Source organism: Haliaeetus albicilla, chromosome 8 (assembly GCF_947461875.1).
Source record: "Haliaeetus albicilla chromosome 8, bHalAlb1.1, whole genome shotgun sequence".
In the NCBI taxonomy this organism is placed as follows: Eukaryota; Metazoa; Chordata; class Aves; order Accipitriformes; family Accipitridae; genus Haliaeetus; species Haliaeetus albicilla.
The window spans coordinates 33,651,564-33,672,834 of NC_091490.1; the positions used below are offsets into that span (position 1 = coordinate 33,651,564).

General features: G+C 54.1%; 1 protein-coding gene across 5 annotated transcripts in view; it reads right to left on the reverse strand.

The window, feature by feature from the left end:
* Positions 1-20,615, reverse strand: part of TNR (tenascin R) — an 81,118-nt gene extending 60,503 nt beyond the window's left edge. For all 5 annotated transcript variants that reach the window (XM_069789644.1, XM_069789646.1, XM_069789645.1 and 2 more), the window contains exon 1: positions 20,387-20,615. The gene's annotated coding sequence lies outside the window, so the exon portion shown is untranslated. The remainder of the gene's footprint in view (positions 1-20,386) is intronic.
* Between the last annotated feature and the right edge of the window lie 656 nt (positions 20,616-21,271).

Below are 21,271 nucleotides of genomic sequence, written 5' to 3' on the forward strand. Positions count from 1 at the left end.
TGCTGCTTCTAAAGGCACCTGACAGAGCTGAGCTTGCTGCAAACTACAGGGCAGTGCCCTCCCCAAGGGACATGGAGAGAGCTGGCACTCCTGCTCAGCCGTGCCATTCCTGTGGGGATTTTGGGACACCCACTTAAGCACCCAGTGATGCCCTCTCCACACCTCAGCAATTGCGTGGGAAAGGCTGACTATAACACAGGGCGGCAGGACATTTAAGTTCTTTTGGGGTCAAGGAGACGGATTTGACTGAAGAATTGGCAAGGTCCAGCCAGGTGTCTTTAAAGCAGCACCAGGTTGGAGACTGGCTCTCCTGGCTTTTGGTTTTAATCCGTAGTTACAGGTTGCTTCTTAAAAAGCATAAACTGGGATTGCCTGAGCGAGCGGCTGGAGAACTGCCTCACTGCCATGACCTGCTGCTGGCTTCAACCTATACCTTGGGGTTTTTTACTAAATCAAAGCAAGGAGCTGGCAGAAAGCAGGCAGCGTGGTGGCAAACACCTTCAAGATTAAAATAATACTCCCAGTAAGCCCTCACTAGCAGTTTGGTGCTGCCCAGGCTGCTCACTGCACATCTGGAGCCAGAACATTTGGGAGTTTTTATAAATTAAAAGGAAACACAGGTTTCCCTGCTGTAAAACGCAGAATTACCGTAGGCAGTAGAACATGGGGGTTTTTACAAGCTTTGAGGCACTGGAAATTTTTGGTGAGGTCAGTAAATAATTCTGGGGTTGAACTGGGATGGCCCTGTTTTCCACAGAGCCCCTTGCGAGAATCTGATCCTGCTGCTTGGCAGCCCACACCCCTTAACAGTGGACGATTTCCACTCTGCACGGGCAACTGCTGACTGCAAATAATCCATCACCTCCTAGCTGGGACCTGGACTAGGAAGAATGGCTTTTACCACCCCCTCCACCACCCCCCAAGTTGTAAAATTGCAACCGGGGAAGCCAGTCCCCCAAAAGAGATGTGCTGGGCTGGGCGAGCTGCTGTTAGGAGCAAGCACACTGCAAACCACCGGGCTGAGAAGGGAGCACCTCGGGGAGTCTTTAAATGCAGCTTAATTACATTAGCTATACACCAGCCGAGGGGATAATTTACTGTCTCCAGACAGATACTTTACTCCTTGCAACAAGATAAAAACAAAAGTGAGCTCAGCCCTGTGCAGGCACTGCCTGTGCCAGGGGACTCTCTGGTCCCCGAGCATCTCTGACGGGTCAAGAACCACTGCCGATAGCGCTGCATTTTCTTGCACAGCATCAGCCTCAGGGGCTTTGCTGGCAAGCATGTTTCTACATATGCCTGGCCTAGGAATACCCATGTACAGCCCTACCTGTAGGCGTAAATTAATATTTGCTCAGTTGTTATCTAGGGGTTAGGTTTGCTCCCCACTGCCCTGGGGAGGGTGTTTTTTTGAGGCAGTATGGATACTCACTGCTCCCTGCCAGCCAGAAAGCTTTGCTCTGGAGCTTAGCTGCTGGACCATTCAGTTGTTTCATGGTTTAAATTTTAAGCTTCATGGGGCTGGCACCATCTCCCAGTCTAATTTTGCCCCCAACCCATTACTAACCCACCAGAACAAAACTCAGCCCCTCCCCAGGGACTAAACCTTGCTCGCCCCAGGGAGATGCTGCACTGGGAGCAGCATTGCATCGCAGAGACCGACGGGAGCCAGCACATCCCCATCAGGGCATCTCTCCATCACTGTATCTCCAAAAAATCCCAGCTTTCCAGGCTAGATGGGACTGGGGCCTGTTAAAGCTTTCCAGCCCCCACCCCCAGGGCTGCTCCAGGAGCTGGAGCCCAGATGGTCTGAACAGATTACAGCAGCCTCCGGGGCTATCCATCCCAGGCACTTTGGCAGGCCTGAATTCCCTCCAAATGACAAAAATAAACAAAATCTCTCAGCATTAAATGCCGGGAAGCCCATGAAAAAGCTGGATACACAATGAAAACAAATATATGGTTAAATAACCTCTCTGACAGTATTTCTATAAAATGTCTCTCTAAATAACGCCAAGTGAAAGGCTTTCTCTGTCCTGCTTAACCTCAGTTGGAGAAGATTGTCTGCATCAAATCATTACCATCAGCTGATTAAAAATGAATTAAACCAAACAGAAAACAATTCCTAAAACATCCTCTCTCCTTTCCAATTCAGGGCCAAAATACAAATAACAATAAACCCTATAATACCCAAGAGCAAATGCAGCCCTAAGTCACCACAGCCTGGGGATGAAGCAGGTGGTGGGAACCTGGGATGGGATGGGATGGGGGGGCTTGGCCATAGTCACCCCATGGAGTGGTGGCAGGATCATGTGTAAGGGTCATAAAGGATAAAAGGGATGCTGATACGGATTAATTAAAATAACCCAAATGAGCTACCCAGTCCTTCACCTCTTGAACAGACCTGTTTTCTGAAGGGCTGGAGTCAGCTAAAGTGACTTTTTAACACCTCTCTCTTATTTTTGTTTTATTTTTAGGAGGCCCAGAAGTCCCTCGTGGCCAATATATCCAAAGGAAAGTGCAAAGTCACGAATCTCAAGTGTCAGTCAGATAAATCCATCACAATGGGAGTGTGCTCCAGCACTGAAAGCTCACGGGAGACGCTCTCTTTCACGCAGCAAAACCCCATCCCAACATGTTTCTAGAGAAAACATCCCCAGCAGCATCACTAGAGAGGGAAACAGCGGGCAAACCCTGTGTTTGGTACCCTGCGCAGGCACCTTCCTTCCCCATCTGAGCAAGCTGCAGGGAAAAGCCTCCGAGTAAAGGAAAGGCCTCAAATATTCCTTCTCCTGCCACTTATTTTTTAGTCCTTTCCATTTTCTTAATTATTTTCTCAATAACTGCATAGCAATTGTTGGCTCCCAGCAGGACCCATCAGCCAAACTGCTCCAAGGTCCTCTCAATCTTGGGGTTGAACAAGAACCATCCTAAGCTGGAGCAATAAAGGAGAAAGGTCACAAAATTTTGGGTGTTGGGGGTGCATCCTCCACTGAAGCTGTGCTGGTGACACTGCTGCGATGTCCCTATGGTCCCCCACATGCTGGCCAGAGAGTTTCAGGTCTTGGGGTAGGGCTGCTGGCAAAATTCTCGTTGCCAATGCTTCTTGGATACAAACCCACCGTGTTATGAAAGAGAGTCTAATTACTAGCTCTAATTACAAAGAGGAGTAAATCACCTAGATTATTTTATTTTTTGGCCTTTGCTGAGTGTCTTCGATGTAATAAAGAAGAATAATTGACAACCAAAGGGACCTGTCATCCTGACACTTTAACGACAGCCTATTTTGAGACACTAGAACTGCAATTCAGCAGTTCTAGAAGTTGTAAAAACTGTTGTAAAAGCTAATCTTGGCCCGAGCAGTTGTAAAAAACTTGCCTGCAATGATGAGGGGAGCACAACTGCTGGGGGTGCCCCAGGGTGCAAGCATCTCTGCTGCTGAGTCCCTGGGAAAAGATGACCGTCCCCTACCCCCATCAGCATCCAACCCTATGGGATGCGCAGGGACCCAACGGCTGGGGGGGAGAGTGAAGCATCACCAAGGTGGGCTTTTTCTCCACCCTAGTTCATTTTTAGAGCCATGCCATAAAAAGAGCATTTAATTCTCTTAAGGGGAGGCTTGTTCCTCCATGAGACGTATAGCTGTCAAAAATGCCTACATGTATGGGCAAGATTTTCTGCTTTTTGCTCTGCCTCTCTCCAGCTTTCCAACACCAGGACATCCCTGCATCTTCCCTGCAGTGCCAGTACCCTAAAACCAGCAGAAAACCCCACTATGAGTGTTAATAGGAGCATTGTGCATGCTATGCATGTATGCATATATATTTTGGAGCATCCTTTTGGGGTGCAAGACGATGCAAGTAATAGAGCGGCCCTGTCGGGGGCTCATTTAAGGGTCGAGGGAAGGCAGCATCATGTTGGGTTACAGTGCCTGGCTGCTGCTGGGAATTAGCACCAAGGTGCCACTCACTTTGTTTTGAATAGCTCCTTTGACTCGGGTCGTAAAATTAATGTCTGAGCAGCTAGCCGCGAAAATAGGAAGCCGTATAAAGTAACTCGGTGTTTGGCGGGGGAATTGAGATGAGCTGCATTTGGGAGCTGCTGGGTTTTGATTGTATGTCTTTCCCCTCTGGAGATGCCAAGTGCCCTGGCACGGTGGGTACCACATCCTCATCCCTCTGCTCTGCACCCCCTGGTCTCCCTAACCCCCAGCTCCCCAGTACTGATCTCATCTCACTGCTTATTTATCCACCTTTCTTTTCTCTCAATTCCCCCAACCCATAGATAAACATATCTAGCCCTCCAGCAACTCAGTCCCTGCTTTATTCACTGTCTCTTCTTCCCAGCCTCTACCTTGAGCTCCTGGTTAGAGCTTCACCTATTTATATTCTTAACCTTTGCCTCTCTTTTCCCTGTCTCTTTGATCTGTGCATCAATCTTGTTTATGACCCCCATCACGCTGTTCATCTCAGGTGCATTACTGGCATATTAGATAGCCCCATCTCTGTGCCCTCTCTCCTAAGCCATTCTCAGCTCTAGCTCCTCCACACAGCAAAGCATGGTGGAAGAAGATCCTTTGGTGCAGGAGCATGAGGTGCAGGAGCTCAGCATCCCACCCTGGGGATGCTTCCCCTCTCCAACACAGCTTTTGCCCCATTTTTGGGTTAGGCTTTGCCCTGCACGTGGGCATCAAGAAAATTGCAGCTGGCGAACACACGCAGGGGTATCCAACCTCCTGCATCCCTTCACCCTGGGATGCTTGAGGCCCGGCCACTCCACAGAGAGGACAGCAGGTCTGAGGAGAAAGCTCACATTTCAGTGATGCTATGAGATTGGTACCCGGGGCAGCTTTCCCAAGCTTCCCAGCAGCCAAAATTCAAGCCCAGAGGATCATCAGCTGAACATCCTCAATACATCGCCCTGTTGCTACACCCTGCTGACTGCTCCGGCACCCCAGCTCCGTGCCTTTAATTGACCTCCCTATTCTCACCCCATCACTGCATCCCATAAAGTTGCCTCACAGAGTCCAGCATGGCTCTGCCTGTAATTTTTCTGTCTCCTCTCTCTCACCGGATGGTGGGAATTTTCCTCTTGCTGATTCACACCTCGGTTGCATCATTATTTTTTTTTAGAGCTGACGCTGGCCACGCTCACCCCAGGGAAAGGCTAAAACCCCGAGCTGCTGCTTCAGAGACTGGCCCTCTGCCAGCCACGTGCTGCCGACTCAGCCAAAAACCTGCACCTGTGCTGAGCAAACCCAAACCTCTCCCACCATTGGGGTCAAATAAGGGAAATTTGGGGGGTTCATTTTCCCCCTGCTGCCCTATGCCCAACACTGTGCTCCCAACCGAGTCCCCATGCTGGGAATAGCACACCTCAAACTTCAAAAAAAGCCTTTTTTAGTATAAAAATCCCTTGGCTCTTCCCTCTGAGCCATTAAAGTGGCAATAAAAAGATCGAAGCCCTGAGGGCATCACCTGCATCCCTGGTGGGATGGAGCCATTTGCAGCCCTGGAAGGGTTTTGGGGAGGAGGACCATCCAGATCCCCCTGCAGGCACCTTTTTGGGGGGCTCAACAGATGGATTGGGTGTTCACCTCTGCTGATTCCTCCTTGCAATAGTCATCTCTGGGGATTTCCCCCTCCCCTCTGTTTCCTCACACCTCCCTCCACATCGTGCCCTGCACGGATCCATTCCCTGTGGAGGGGTCTCTTGCCCAGTGGGACCAGCAGTGACCCAGGGATGCTCAGCCAAATAGAGCATCTCATGCCATGACGGGCACTTTTGATGGGCTTTGCCATTTATTGTGTATCCTGGGAGGCTGTCTTTTATTTTTTTGCTATTAAAAAGGCTCAACAAGCATTCCACCCAAGCTACCTCCTTCCCAAACCCCATTAATTTCAGCATCCCTGCTAACCCCCCTTGCCTAGCAGTAATCTTGCCTCCCACCAGTGAAGCATAGTGGCGCTATGCAAGACCTCGCTGCCCAAGAAGCAATTCCAAGCAATTCCAAGTAATTCCTGCTTGGCAAAGGGATGCGCTGACCCTTGCGATCAGCTCAGGAGCGCTGCTGCCTGCTCAACTCAGGCATGGTCCCTGCAGGCATCTGGAGAATGACTCTCCGAATCCCGTATTGCTGAGGAATGACTGATGGGCACCTGGTTCCCCCCAGGACGGGGACAAGGGAGCAGCCCGTGGGCAGACTCCCACTCCTGGGTGTGGAGACCAGGATGCGGCCCATCCCTGCCTTGCCCTGGGATGGTAGCACATACCTGCAGCCAAAGCCCCTGACTCGGTGCCCGTGCCTCAGTTTCCCTAAGCAGAATGAGGAATAAAGAGAATAAGGAATTCCCTAAATAGACTAAAAAAAGAAATACTTCACTTTGGGACTTTGCCTTCTCATTTGCTAAAGCAACCGGAGAAACCCACGCAGCTGCCCTGGATAAACCCCTTCCTGGCTGGGGGCTCCTTGTGCACCCCTACAAGTAGAAAGCCCTCATGGGGTGGAATGAGTCTGGAAGGTCTCAGCCACACCAATGTGCTCCCCTGCAAAGACTGCCTGTCCCCTGCCCGTATGCTCAGTCCAGGATGGGAAAACCCCACTGAGCTGCCTGGAGCCAGCACAGCTCTGTGTCCCCGGCGGTCCCCATGGACATGCTGGAGGACATCTCCCCTTTCCCTCATCATCCTGGTGAGCCCAGAAGATAATTAGTGAGTAACGAGCCCCACAGTCACAAAGTCAGTGTGGCTTTAGCTTTGGCTGCTTTGCTGCTGTGTAAATTACAGGGAAATGGGAATTTTGGCATTCAGCTGCATCACCATCATTAGAGATAATCAAGAGGCACCCTGACGAGGCTGTGGGGTGCAGGGAGGCAGGCAGGGGAATGAGAATATAGTAATTACTGGGTAATTACAAAGCAACAAGGGGCGATTAACGCTGCTGGCCTGTGATGTAGTGAGGTGGCACTTGCAGCCGTGGGCTTGGGATACCGCAGGGCATCAGCGTGGCCAACTTGGGGACTGACCACAGCATGGGGGGGATGCAGGCAGCTGCCAGGCTGCCTCCACCGCAACAAACAAGAAGTTAAACTTTTCCTGATGTGAGCAGGAGCTATTTACTGGGACCAGCTTTCACTGGAGACAGGGAGCTGGAGATCTGGCTCTGGACTTGTCCCAAGTGCCATTTTTCATACCAAATACACTAGGGCATAAATGGAAGTTTGTTCCCACCCCCAGCTGCCACCTTTGCATTAAAACATTTGTTTCCAAGTGACCACGAGGGAAAAGGGAATGGAGGAGAAGGGATGCAGCTCCCTGGAGATGATGGTCAGGGAAGGGTTGGTGGTACCCACATGTGTCATGATTTTGCAGTGCCTCTGCCAGGTTGAGCCCAGGGCTGGGGCAGCCGCAGCTCTTGGGGAGAGAAAATTGCCAAGGGCTTTGCCCTCTGCAAAGCCCTGGAGGTGGTGCAGCAAGACAAGAAGCTCCCTTCCTAGGAACAACCCAGCACTGGCCACGTAATTGGGGTGTCGCACGTGCCATCACCCATTGAGCCCTAGGGATCCCCACAACTCGGGAGTGGAGCCCAAGCCAGCAATTAACTGCATTTGCACCTCCGATCTTGTTTGGAGCAAGTGCTTTTATCAAGATGAAGTGGCAGGGAATGTATTTCTGTAGCTGTCTGTAGGATTTGGGAGGAAATCCCCCTCAAAAAGCTGATTTTTCACTCCAATTTTATTCTTAGCCTGTTGAGGATGGCTGGTGCTCCCTCCTGAGTCTGCTCTGGTTCTGGTCTGGAGCATCCCAAAGCATCCCACCTTCAGATGCAAGAATTGTCCCTGGATGGCTGTCAGAGTCTGGGCACAGCCAAGTCAGTGGCTTAGTGGGACTTGAGGAGGATTAGACACCAAAGGGGATAACAAGAAAGAATAAAAGCTTAGAGGGGATAAAAGCCCCAGGCACACTGGGGCACGAGACAAATACTAATTGCCCGGGGTCAGGGAGGCAGTTTCCCTCCGGGAGGGTGATTTATGGCCGTGGGTGAGATGCTGCCTCGCTGGAGCCAGGCACACTGGCAAATTGGTGTGGCTGCAGCCAGCAACCAGTGCTGTTCCCTAGAAGCAAAGACAAGATTTTCCCCAATTTGGGTAGAGAGACGTGGAGGTTCATGTGCAAAAAGTACTCATAGGTGAAAATAAGTTTGAAGAAAGCATTCCCAGCTTGGCATCAGTTAATGGCTCAATTTATACCCCAAAGAATTAGATCTCTTCTAATTCCCTTGGTGTCCTGTTTAATACGACCCCAAGTGTTGGCATTGACCAGGTAAATGATGAATCCTGCCAGTTTCTGCGGTAGGGTGTTCCCCAAACACTCTTATTTTAGGAGGGAGGAGGCCCACGATGGGCTGGATCTCAGCAGCCTCCTCCATGCCCGCTCCGCAGGTCCCACGCACGCACCCTCCCTGACAGAAGTGGGCAGCAGGAGCGGGCAGCCCAGAAACAGGCAGAGGGATGTGCTGACTGTCCCTTCTCCCTCTGCCTCCAGGAGCCGATTTGGGGTCCCTCCCACCTTGTCACAGCTGCTGGAGGACAGTCCCGCCAGGTAGGTGGGGTGGACCACGCGCCCCAACACGACAAGAAGTCTGTCTGCACCAGGTACGGTGGAAACCAAATTCCTGGGGCAGGGGGAATAAATGCCACCGGTGTCAACCCACTATACTTGGTGGCCTCATGTCATGCAGCAGCTTATTAAAAATCCATCAGAGGCCAGGCTGCCGCAGGCCATATGCCAGACCAGAGGAGAGATATTGGTGCTGGAACCATCTGGACATGGTCTTGGGGGGGCGTCCCTCTGCCTGTCCCACCGGTGGTGTGGGTTGGAGCTTTCTCTGGGTTGGCAGCACTTGGGGGTCCACATGGGGCTGTGGCATCACCACCCGGCCTCAAATCCCACTGAATTTGGGAGAAGAGCATTTCGCTGGTGCTGGGCCAGGGCATGCACATGCAAGGCTCATCATCCACGGGCTGCTGAACGGCCTCCTAAATTCCCCCTCCCCGCACTCAGCCAGGCTGCACAGGACCTGGGTATGAGTGAGCCTGCCAGCAGCACATATACGTGCGGGATGCAGTGACGGCGCACACGTCCCCTCCTCCAGCTGTATTTAAAATCAAGATAATGCCTTATTCTTCTCTGTGGCGTGACTGGCTCCCTCTCTGCTCTGCTTTACCCTGCCTGGGGCAGAGGAGAAGAGGTTTGCTCCCAGCTGAAGGGAGGCACACGCCTTCCCCAGCTCCCAAGTGATGCTCATCAGGATGCTCATCCTGCTGTTTGCACAGGACCCAGGTGCGCAGTGCCCTGGTGACATTAGAAATCCATTTTCCTTGGCTAGATCTTGCTCTGCCATCAGCTTCATGGGATCCCGTATGAGGATTTCTCCTCTGGTTATGCTGGGACCCGAAGGGGATGTGCAAGGGCAGGACCAAAAGACAGCGCTACTCCTACCCGGGACAAAATATGGACTGAGGCCAGAATATGGATAAGTGAGAGTTCGCCTGGGATTTAACGGGTATTTTTAAGACCAGATGTAAAACCCAATCCCTTGCTATTTACAGTCATTAAATGTCCCCCTGTTCATTCTGCAAAGGGTAGGAACATTAACCTGCTGGCCCAGCCGCCCTCCACTAACTGCATCCTCGTCACACAAATTCCCCTGACATTTGAAACTGCTCTTTTTTCCAAACCCTCTGCCTACTCTTGTTTCCCAACCCAACATTTTGAGGCTGGGCATTTGCTTCTTGTCTCTCCTGAGGATCTTATAGCATAAATGATGTTACGGAGGAAGAAGAAAAGACCCGTTATCAAAGCATCAGGCATAAGCACGTCTCCATCACGAAGAGATTAATTTTTGCTCCAATTAACACCCTAAAACTGCAGGAAGAAGCCATCCATCGGGCAGCAAGAGGCAGGCGGGCAGAGCATCACCCTTGCCAGGGCTCACCGCTGCCTCTTCTGCCTTCGCCACCTCTCCTACCAGCTCCTATTTCCATGGAAACCTGCCCTCGCTCCTTCCCCTGCCTGCATTCCCGCTAATTTAAGGAAACCAGTTGCTTTCTGCTCCCGGAGGAGTTGCCTGGACCAGCTGGAGACATTCCACTGGGGCAGACAGCGATGCCCCCCTGCCCGCTGGTGCCTGGCAGCCTCTGCCCACTAACAAAGCTCGGGGGGGGGGGGGTGCATACCCCTATTTCTGCTCCATGGCAGCTTGGGCAGGGAAAGGCAGGATCCCTCCTTATGTCTGTCCCTTTCATCTCTTCTCTCTCCTGGTCCTTCCTGTGGCTGCCTTCCTCCTCTCCCAACCCTCCTTATCTCTCCTCCCCCTGTCCCTCTCACCAGCTTTGTTTACATCAGTAAAACACTTGTCCAGGTCAAACATGGTTTCCTGATAAACACATTTCCATTGATTGCTGGAAAGAAAAATCCTCCAGAGCAGCAGATTCTTTGCTCTGGGGATCAATAACGCCTCAAGATCCATCCTATATCTTGCCCCCAGCCCTCCAGCCTGGTGAGGAGGATGTGTTTTGGGGACCCCCGTAGAGTGGAGGCAGGAGAGTCCCCCCTCCTGCAGGTATGTGATCTAAGATAAGACACCTGAAGCAGATGATATATGATATAATGCACCTATAAATCCACCTGGGAGACTGAGAACAGGGCCACAAGGGCTGACCCCTTCCATGCTGCACCCATGGGTGACAAACCACCTCCAGCTGCTTCCCCAGGCAAGGGCCCCAATGCATCGGCACCTGCACCCACGTCCATGCACGCAAGCCATCGCATCCTGCTCCTCTTCCCTGGGCTTGCCCAAGCATTCCCATTTAATGTTGAAATCAGGGATGCTCAGGCACTGCCAGAGCTCCTCCGCCAAGCCCCGCGGATGGGGACGGCAGGTGAAGCACCACCGTGCAGCACCGTGCAGTGGTTGGAGTCCCGCAGGCTGCTAATGCACTTGTGGTGGGGAAGATCATGCATTGCTACTGCAAGTGATTTAACTGTAAAGCTGCAATCGATAAAGAGAAATTTAAAGAGATTAAGCTTTCTGCCTCTGCTACCAACGAGATGCTCCCCATCAGGGTGTCCCCTCCTGGACAGCATCAGCTGCTACAGGACCTCATGGGTGAGATGTGTGGCTGTGGGTACCCACCAAGACCCCCCACGTACCAGCAGGGTTCACTCAAGAGGCTTTTTTTAGACTAAAAATGCTGAACGACACATAATCTACTGTGCCAAATGATGCTTCACCCACCCATCCGATCAGTAGTTCGCCTCTCTACAGCACACACAGGGTGATGCTGGGAAGCATCACAGCCCAGTAAGCCTCGCCAGTTGGTGTGGGGAGAAAACGAATTAAATTATGATGATAAATAATTAATAAATACATACAAATGATAAATAATAATTTGGGCTAGGAAGAAACCAGCCCAAGTGCTTTGTATGGCCCCTATAAACCACCGGAGCCCTGACCCGAGGGAGCCAGCCAAGTGCTGTGTGGCGGAGCATAAGGAGCTGTAATGAATTTGGAGTTTCCACCAGCTTTAATAAAGTCCTTCTGCAGAGGCTATTAAGGGAACTAAGACGAGAGGTGAAAGTTTGTTATGGATCAGAAACGGTCTAGAAGACCGAGAAAAAGATAAAAGAGCTGAGCAGTGATGAAGGCACCTGATGAGGTGGAAAGCCTGGGACATCTACTATGGGGCACATGCCCCACAGAGGAGGCTGGACCACTGTGGGGGCTGCAGGTGGATACGCTGTGCCCATCCTCAGGAGCTGGCTAGGTTTTAAAGCAGAAGCTAAACCTCATTCATCCCCGGTGTGGGCGTTCATTCAAAACGAAAGCTGTCTTTGATGCTGAAGATGCTGATGCCATCTCCCTCCTGACAGCATCTAGCCTGCGCATTAACAACACAGCCCTTAAACTCCCCCCCCCCCCCCCCCCCCCCCCCCCAAAGGCTGGGTTTATCCCAGCTAAGCCTTACCGATGCTGCCAGGCACCCCGCCGGTCAGAGCCCGTGTACCACAGCTCCATCACGGATTTTCACCTAGCTCCATCCCGCTTTTCAACCCGCATTGGCTTGGGGGGATGTTGGGGAGGTGCCATGGGGACAGCTCTGCCTCTCCTTGGGGCACCAGCTTTGGGTCTACCCCTTGCTGGGAGGGAGAGGATGACCTTTCCCAAAGACAAAACAAGCCCCTGGGGTATCCAGGAATTGAGGGGGGGTTACACCCCACCTGGCCCCCCCAATCCCACCCAGCTTCACACCTCTGAGCCCCTGGTGTGAGGGCTGCAAACCCCCAGTGCCTCTGAACCCCTGCTCTGCTGGGATGGATTTTTTTAATTGGATTGTGACAAACATTTAATACCTAATAGAGCTCACACCAGCACAGTTAATTAAGAAGGTGACTAATCCAATTCACTCGTGGGAGCGCAGGAAGAGAGGAGCAGGAGGGAGCCTGCGTGCGGGGGGGCCAATGGTGGGGAGGGCACATGAGACAGGGAAAAATCAGCTCAGCTGCTATTACCCTTCATTTCATTTTGTGTGTGCACAATAAACGATGAAGAAGGACTTTTCTCCCCTGTTTTCTCTTCCTCTTGCAAGTGCCAGAGCTGCTGGGTAAATGCTGAGCTGTCGCAGGCTCTGTGTGAGCATCACCGGGGTACCAGCCTGGGGGAGGGTGGAAATTCATGGCAGGTCAGATGCTGGCACCTGACCAGCTGCTTGGGGCTTGACTGTAGGGATGCCCATAGCCCAAATCTTGCTCTCTATTTCAAAACACCCCCCAGCTGGTTTTCCAGCTCTGGATGGGATGCTGAGACCCAGACACTGCAGAGCATCCCCCCTCCACACAGGACCCTCCTGCAGGGCCGGTCCCAGGCACGTCGGGCTGGCAGAGCCAGCTGTGGCAACATCTGTATGCCACTCACTCCTTGTCCCCCCGGAGTTGATAAATAAAACAAGTGGAGTTATTTTGGCCCCGGGGACAGGGTTGTCTCCCAGAGCACAGAGCTGCTCTTTCTCTGTCTCTCCGTGGCGCTGGAGTTCATTGTTATTCCCCAGTGGAGAACAGGACGTGGATTGAGCCGAGGTCCCCATCTGCAGCGGAGAGCCGGAGAGAGACTCTCTTCATATTAGCGCCTAACAGCATCAATAGCGCTTTTAAATGAAGCCCCGGGGGAAACAAAAGGCCGGAGCAGGGAAGAGCGTGCGGTCGAAGCCGGGGAGGGATGGGGGGGACAGGGACAGAGCCAGGGGAGGAGGGGGGGAGCAGGATGATCTGGAGAGGAAGACGAAGGGGGAAAACAGAAATGAAGCAGCTCCCTATAAACCATGTTTCCTACTGAAAACAGGGCAGCTGGAAGACCTCGGGATGCAGGCGGCAGTGCCATGAGAGCTGGGTACCAGGGATGCTGGTAATGTCACCTGCCTCCAGCCCAGCCATTGCCCATTGCCACCTGCCCAGCAGGGAAGCACCCTGCACGTTAATCAGTGTCCCACTGCAATTAGTCTTCACCATGCAAGGCTGGTGAAAGGAGATGCCTCTTTAGCAAAATGACAAGTGGATGGGGAAAAACTGGGGAGGACAAAAAAACCAACCAAAACAACCCAAAGGAAAACCAACCAACCTCTGCTGGGATATGCTGCCAGCCCAGGGCCAGCAGCACCCACGGGCAGCACCAAAAGCACCTGCTGGGACCCCATCAGTCATCCTGGTGTGCATGGGGCAATGGATGCACATCAGCTAGACGTGGGGAGGAGATGATGACGGCATGGGGTAATTAATGAGGAATTACATGGAGGGTCATCCCTCCTGCGGCCAGGAGTGAAGAGTCCCCCGGGGCGCTCCCGCATCGTCTCCCTTGCAGGAAATAATTACTTAAGTTAAAATTATTTACTAAATGAGGCGATTCTCAGCATGCTATCTTGGAGCCGTTTGCCCGGTTTACTTTGTTACTAGTGCTACATAATAAATTAACTGTGTAATTAAAGATAAGTTTAATGCTGATGCTTTGCAGAGGGATTTTCTTTTAAGTCTCTGTGCAAGTATAAGCATCTCTTCTAAAAACACACACACGTGAGTGTTGTGTGAGGAGGGGCCGAACCCTGCGCCGTGGCCGTGGGCAGAGACAGGCAGGGCCAGGCAGGGCACCAATCCCCCATGACAAACATCAGGTCCCTTTAGTGCCAGCGTGTCCTCTTGGGGAGCTCCCCCAAGGGACAATGACCAGATCGAACTAAATCAATCTGTGTTTTAATTACTGGCCGTGCTCTCGCTGCGGGGATGCTGAGCCGTCTGCAGTGTGAGCTCAGCTGCCAGCAGCCAAAATCGCCTCCAGTGGAGCTCCCTGCTTGTCCCCCACGTTATTTAGCAGGGATGTGGATGGGGTCCATCAACAGGACCTATTCCCGGCCACGGTGCTTGGCAAGGTGAGGCTGCAAAACCCTGCAGGTATTAGAGGACTCATCCACTAAAAAAATAAGGAAAATTAAAAATGCACTTTAGGAATCCACGTTTTCAGCGATTTCTGCTGACTTAACATGATTTCAGCCAAAACGAAGGAAGCCAGCGGGGAAATGGCTTGAGAGCTTCGCCAGGAAATGTTTCTCTGTTGGAGATGATGCTCTAGGACCGCAGTAGTGGGACTGGAGCCCTAAGGGTGGGGACCACGAAGGTCTGCGTGACCCAGGGCACACTCTGCTCCTCTTGCTTGCTCACCCACCCTGCACCCACCACCCCACTCCACCACAGCAGAGGCAGGGCTCGGTGCAGGCAGGGCTCAGGGGTCACCTCCCCTGCTAGGGATGAGCTCGGAAAGCCAAAGCCCAGCCTTTCCCCATGCCGGCTGTCGGTGGGGGCAGCCATCGCCAAGTGCCTGCCTGCGCCCGCTGGCAGCCCGGCACGGTCCAAACACATCGGTATCGATTCAGCAATCAATTTTCAAATCCCAGGCAGCCAGGCCAAGGAAGAGTAATTACGCCAGCCAGCTGTGTGCTCCAGCTAATGCGAACAGAGCAGCTTTCCCTTGGGACATTGCCTTGCATCCCGTGATGAAGGGCTCTGAAACAGAAAGTGGTGCCGGGTGGGCAGAGTTAAGGCTGTTCACCTTCCTCCGGCGGAGTTATTTGTATTTTGGAGGGAGAACCAGCACCCACTGGAGCATCTCTGCTCCCCAGGCACCTCTCCAGCCCCATCCACCATCCCCAGCCCTGCACGATCCCAAGCGGGATCTTCTCCCCAAACAAGTGAGAGGAAGAGGAGGGAGCGGCCCCTGGGGCTGAAGGGCAGGAAGCTGAAATAACTTGTCCCTCCCATGGTGCCTCTTGTGAGCAGAGGAGAAGGAGAGAGAGAGACAACCCCTCACCTCCACCAGCCCCCTCTCCTGGAAGACAGCCATTACCAAAGGGCATTTCTACACTTGTAGTAGTTACATGCACTTCATTTCCCCAAAGCGTGGGTGATTTTGAGATCTCCTTCAAAAGGAGAAGGAGTTCCAGCTGGGCCAAGGGAAGCAAGGTGGGTTGGCAACATCCCACACCCACACAGATACCAATAAAACACCCCTGAATTCCTCTAACGATGACCCACACAACCACACGCTATCAGGAGGCTTCAAATCTTGTCCTCCCATGGTGGCTTGCTGTGGAGGACAAGTGCTGGGGCTCTGCCTGCCCTGGGAAAAGAGATGGGGAGCAGAAATACCTGCCAAAAAGCCCTTATTTAGCAAAAAAAAACCAAGAGAGGGGCAGGGAGAAGGCCCTAGGTGGTAGCTGGGATGGGTCCTAGCTCGTCCTGAGACACGCTGCCCCCAAATCCCAAGAGCTTTTAGAAGAAAAATGTTCAGATGAAGATCTCGGCTTGCCAGATGTCCTAGAGACAAAGGACCTCAGTGAGGCCATACCACCTCTGCTGTCCTTTTTGCTGAGGGTTTGGAGGGCACCCAGACCCCTTCCTACCCCCAGCCACCCCAGGGAGCATGGGGGGAGAATTTAGCATCCCTGGGATTTCCACCCCACTGGCAAATCTGGCAGCAACTAGCCATGGGGGTATCAAACCCCATACCTGTGAGGGTGCCCAGCATGGGGAGGAGGAGAGGGGACGTGTGACATCCCACAGCTGTGACACCTCCACCCGCCCCATGTTTTCCCAGCCTCCACCAACTCGGATGCTTACGTGCCGGCTTATTAAAAGCGTGTTTTACTGAAGGTGGCTGGTTGAAGCCAGGAGACAGCAGCAAGGCAGCTGCCTGCATCTCGCCAGTGCTGCTGTCCCACGGATGCTTTATTGGGGAGAAATGTGCTGTCTTATGGAAATACAAGGCTTTGACATTGCAAAGCATCAAGGAAAATAGAGGGGAAAAAAACCCAAACAATTACCTGGGGCTCATCAAGGAGCTGCCGGGAGACATTGTGATGGGTAATTATAAAGGGAAAATAAAATCAAGCTCCCAGATGAGGATGACAAGCTGGGGGGACTGAGAAGGCACAGGAGAAGAGGGGCTCCTGGCAGCCTGCGGGTGGGAAGTTGATGCTGAGATTTTGGCGAGCAAGGATGCTCCTTTGAACGTTAATTCGGTCAGAAAACTCCCCAAGCAAGTCCCAAGGCCAACAGGCAGGTGGGGACATGATGTCTCAACAGGCAGCACCGAGCCAGCTGCTGGCTCCAGCTGCCTGTCCCTCGGCCAGATCAGTCCAAATACTCCAAACTTTGGGGCTATTTCAGGGAATACCATCACCAATTAATTAGTGCAGGGATGCTGCTGTCCCAGTGGGAAGGGGTTCGCTTGCCCATGCTCCAACCCCTTCCTTCAGCCAGGGAATAGCAGGGAGAGGCCCTTTCAATCCCCATGAAACCCAGCTGAAGCAGCATCCCTCAAGGGCTGCAGGAGTGGAGGCAGCCCATGGGGACAATCTTTAATTAAAGGTCAGCTGAAATGGTGCTGGGCACCCCGGGATTCGTTTCAGGCACATCGGTAAGGAAGGCTTGACCTGCCTTGCAAGACATGTGAGAGAGCGCTGGGGGGGAAAACATCCCTTCCAGAACAAAGGGACAGCCAAACAGCACCTGCCGAACCTGCCCCATATTTTCTATTTTATTTTTTTAATTCCCTATCCTTATCTTTTCTGATTTCCTTATTTTATTTCTTGCACAGCGAGGGTGACACAGGGCTGAGAGTAGTGATGTGGGTTAGGGGAGACCGGGAACTAATCATGCTGTCAAACAGGTCCCATAGAGACCTTGAGCTTCAAGCACATAATGCCATCAAATTTAGCAGCCACCTCCCAGTAACTCCAGCCAGCAAACTGGGCACAGGTTAGAGACCAGTTCCCAAGAGCTGGGAGCATCCAAGAGTTCCCAGGCTTTGCCCTCGCTGGGATTTTAACACTGGCCTGGCCATAGGATGCTGCTCCCCTGGCTGGGATCACCCTGTGGGGAGAAGCAGCATCTAACAACATTGACGTTTTGTTTCTCATTACAAGCGCAATTAAAAGAAGAGAGAATTACAGGCGACGGCCGCATCGTGTCCCTGTCCCTTGGCTGCCGCGCGCTGCCTTTCTCTCTTCTGCCTGGGCAGTTCCATCAATGGATTGACTTCTTCTCCCACCTAATTTATGGCTCCTTTATGTTTGTTTATATAATATGGTTAAATATCTACTTTACACCCTGCATGCTTGTACTTGCTAATTAGCGTTTTTCTCGGCATTTAATGCATTTGCTACGCACTCTGGCAAGATGAACAGGAGCAGGGAGAGGGCTGGGAGCCCCACAGACACCCTGCGCCCAGGGCAGGAGCTGCAGCCCCCAGCCCACCCCAGCCCAGCAGGTTTGGGTGCCCATCCTCCCCCCCTCCCCGAGCTGCGGATGAAGCTGTTGGCAGCCGGAGCTGTGGCTGTGTCGGGGAAGAGCTCCTGTAGGATTTATTTCTGCCTCCTAACACGGTCTTTGAGCTGCTTTAGGGGGGACTGGGGAGCCTGGAGCATCACTGTCAGGGGAACAGCAAGACATCTGTGGGTCCCCCCTCCATGGCTGCTGCCCTGCAGCGACAAATTATCCCTGCAGCCTTCTGTCCTCACCTTGCTGATGCTCAAAGCCACCTGCTGAGTGCCTCCGAGCAGGTTTGGGGTGCAGGGCATGGCAGGGAGTTCTCCAGGCGGGGGTGGCTTGAGCCCCCCTGTACCCCACAAGCAGCCCTGCAGACACGGGGAGCCCAGTCTGTCCCTGCCCACAGAACTGCCTCCACTCACCAGGAGTTGAGCCCAGAGGAAACCCCAACTTCAGCCCAAACCAGACCTCCTCAGCCTTGGTTTGCCAGGATTTACAGTGAAATCCACCCTCCCGCCCCAGCACCAGCATGATGGGCCCTGGCAACTAGCACTGTATCTTCCAGTCCTGGCAGTATGGATCTACAGACAGTTTCATACCACCCCAGCACCCAACTCTGCCCCAAGGCCCTAGTAAAAGCCCCAGCCCCCAAAGAGTCACCATCTCTTGCTGCCCAGGTACCCCGGGGGGGCCCCTGCTCCTCCCAGCCCCTCTCTCCCACCGAGGCAGCCTGCCCAGCATCCTGGCCTGGGGGTTCACACCCCATCGCTGTGAGCACAGACCTGAGAGTCAGATAAACAGCCAGGCTCATGCTCCACCAAAGGTGCAGGAAAACCTTCCTCTGACTCCTGTGCCTGCCTGGCCTCCTTCTCCTGCCCGTTCCCTGTGCTGCAGTTTCCCTGCCTGCAGACATGTGTCCCACGGGGGTGTGATGGGGGGGGGGCAGCCACAGGGATGTGGCCAGCAGAAAGCAACCCCCCCAAATCTGGCCCTTCCTTGTGACCCCAATGCCACTGCAGGAGGGGATGTCTAGGCTCAGGTGACACAAGGAGAGGAGAGCTTACAGCAGCGAGGTGCTCCCCATTTCTAGCCAGGAGTGCAGGATACAGAGATGCTTCTTTCCCTCAGGCTCCGCAGCGCCTTGGCGAACCCCTTGCCTCTCCAGGATGCATTCCCCCCCCCCCCCCGGCTCATCCTCATCCTCCTCCTCTCCAGATGGATGGATTCTGCCAGAAGCTGTAACAAGTAACTGCTAGCGAAGGATGCCTCATTAACACGTGCCTCAGAAACACCCTCATGTCCCTTCTTCCTCCAGACGCTGGGCCACCCCTCCGCTCAGCGGTGACCTGGTCAAAAGAGTGCTCTGCTCCTTGGCTTTACAAGTTGCAGCTCAGCACAGGCTCAGGGAGCATCTTTCAGTCCAAAGCCCTCACATGCCCCCTTCCAGGGGTCAGCTCTCCTATAAAATAGGCACCGTTGCTGCCCACGAGCTATTCTTGAGCAGGCAGGAAAGGAGGCAAAAATCACATTCAAACTTTGGCAAATGGAAGCAGAAAGCTGGGGTTAAGGCTCAGCAGAGAGCATGGGTGGTTTTCGTGTCCACCAGCAGCATCTACGGGCAGACGGCAGCCGTGTGCGGGAGGGAAAGGCTGCGCAGTGTTCTTTCCACCCCGCCTGGAGTTGGGGATGCTGCTTCCCCCGCGGCTGCCGGCACGGCGCTGCGGGGCATCGGGCTGCACTCAGCCCTTGGCAGGGGGGAGCCGCGGGCAGGAGGAGGGAGGGAGCAGGGTGAGAAGGAGAGATGAAGCTCGGGCTTGACGGGGAGAGGGTGTGAATGAGCCCCCTCCCCAGCACTGCCTGCGAGTATGCAGCAAGAAACCTCCTCCCCTTACCGAACTGTCTCCTCTCTCCGTATGACGCAGGTGCCAAGAGCCAAATTTCTTTAACCTCATTCCAGCAACAAAAGGAACTTGCAGAAAGTGCAGGCAGCCTTTGCCCCCCCCCCCCGCTAAACGACACCCCCCCTTCCCCCGCACAACCCCCCGTGGCTGGGCCGGGGACCCGCCGTACCGCGGCGGGGGGAACCGCGGGTCCCTTCCCACGGCCGCTTCCCTCCGCGCCCAACTCCGCGCCTCGCTGCCCGGCCGCGGGGGTGGAGGGGTGGGGGACACACACACACGGACACATACAGAGCACAGACGGCCGGGGGCCAGGGCGCGGCCGCCCGCGGGGCGGGGAGGCGCGGAGAAGCGGAGCGCGGAGCCCGGAGCGCGGAGCCCGGAGCGCGGCTGCCGGCGGAGCGCGGAGCCGCGGAGCGCGGAGCCCGCAGCGCGAAGCCGCGGAGCCCGGAGCGCGGAGCCGCGGAGCGCGGAGCTCGAACCGCGGAGCCGCGGAGCCCGGAACGCGGAGCGCGGACTGCGGAGCTCGAACCGCGGAGCGCGGAAAGCGGAGCGCGAACCGCGGAGCGCGGCCGCCCGCGGAGCGCGGAGCTGTCCGCGGTGCTGAGGACACTCACCGGGCCGGGCCGGGCCGGGCCGGCGCCTCCTGCCGCCGCCGGGAGGAAAGTGGGGCGGCCCCGCTCCGGCGGGGTCCCCGGGCTCGGCCTGGCGCCCTGCCTGGCGCCGGCAGCCCCGCTGGCTGCTGCGGCGGAGAGCAGCGACCCCGGCACTGCCTCGCTGCCGCTCCCTCCCCTGCTTAAATTTCAACAGCTTGGTGGTTTTTTTTTTTGTGTGTGTGTGTGTGTTGGGTTTTTTTCCCCTTGGGTTTTTTTTTTTTTTTCCTTTCTTTTTTTTTTTTTTTTTTTTTTTTCCCCTTGCTCTCCCCTCCGCTCCCGCCGCTCCCCGCTCCGGGCTCTCCCGGCACGCAGCCACCTAGCGGGCAGAGGAGGGAGGAAAATCCCACCCGCAAACCCAGGCGGCACCGCCGCATCGCCTCCACACCCCCCCCTCGCCGGCCCTGCCCGCGGGTTCGCCCCCCCCCCCAGCCCCGCCGCCGCCACGCACCTCTCGCCGCCGGGTGTCAGCTCCCGAAGGAGAGAAGCGACTGGAAAAGAAAGGGGGGAAGGAGGGAGTCCACGCAACAAAATGGGATGCAAGAAAAAGTGAAAGCCAACTGAGTTCGGCCTCAGCCTGACTGGGCTGTGAATGCAAACCGGTGTGGCCACACAAATGGTCAGAGGGCTGGGATAGCTCTGCTGTGGGGACAGGCTGAGAGAGTTGGGGTCATTCAGCCTGGCAAAGAGAAGGCTCTGGGGAGACCTTATAGCAGCCTGCCAGTACTTAAAGGGGGCCTACGAGAAAGAAGGGGACAAACATTTTAGCAGGGCCTGTTGCGATAGGACAAGAGGTAATGGTTTTAAACTAAAGGAGGGTAGATTTAGATTAGATATAAGGAAGAAATT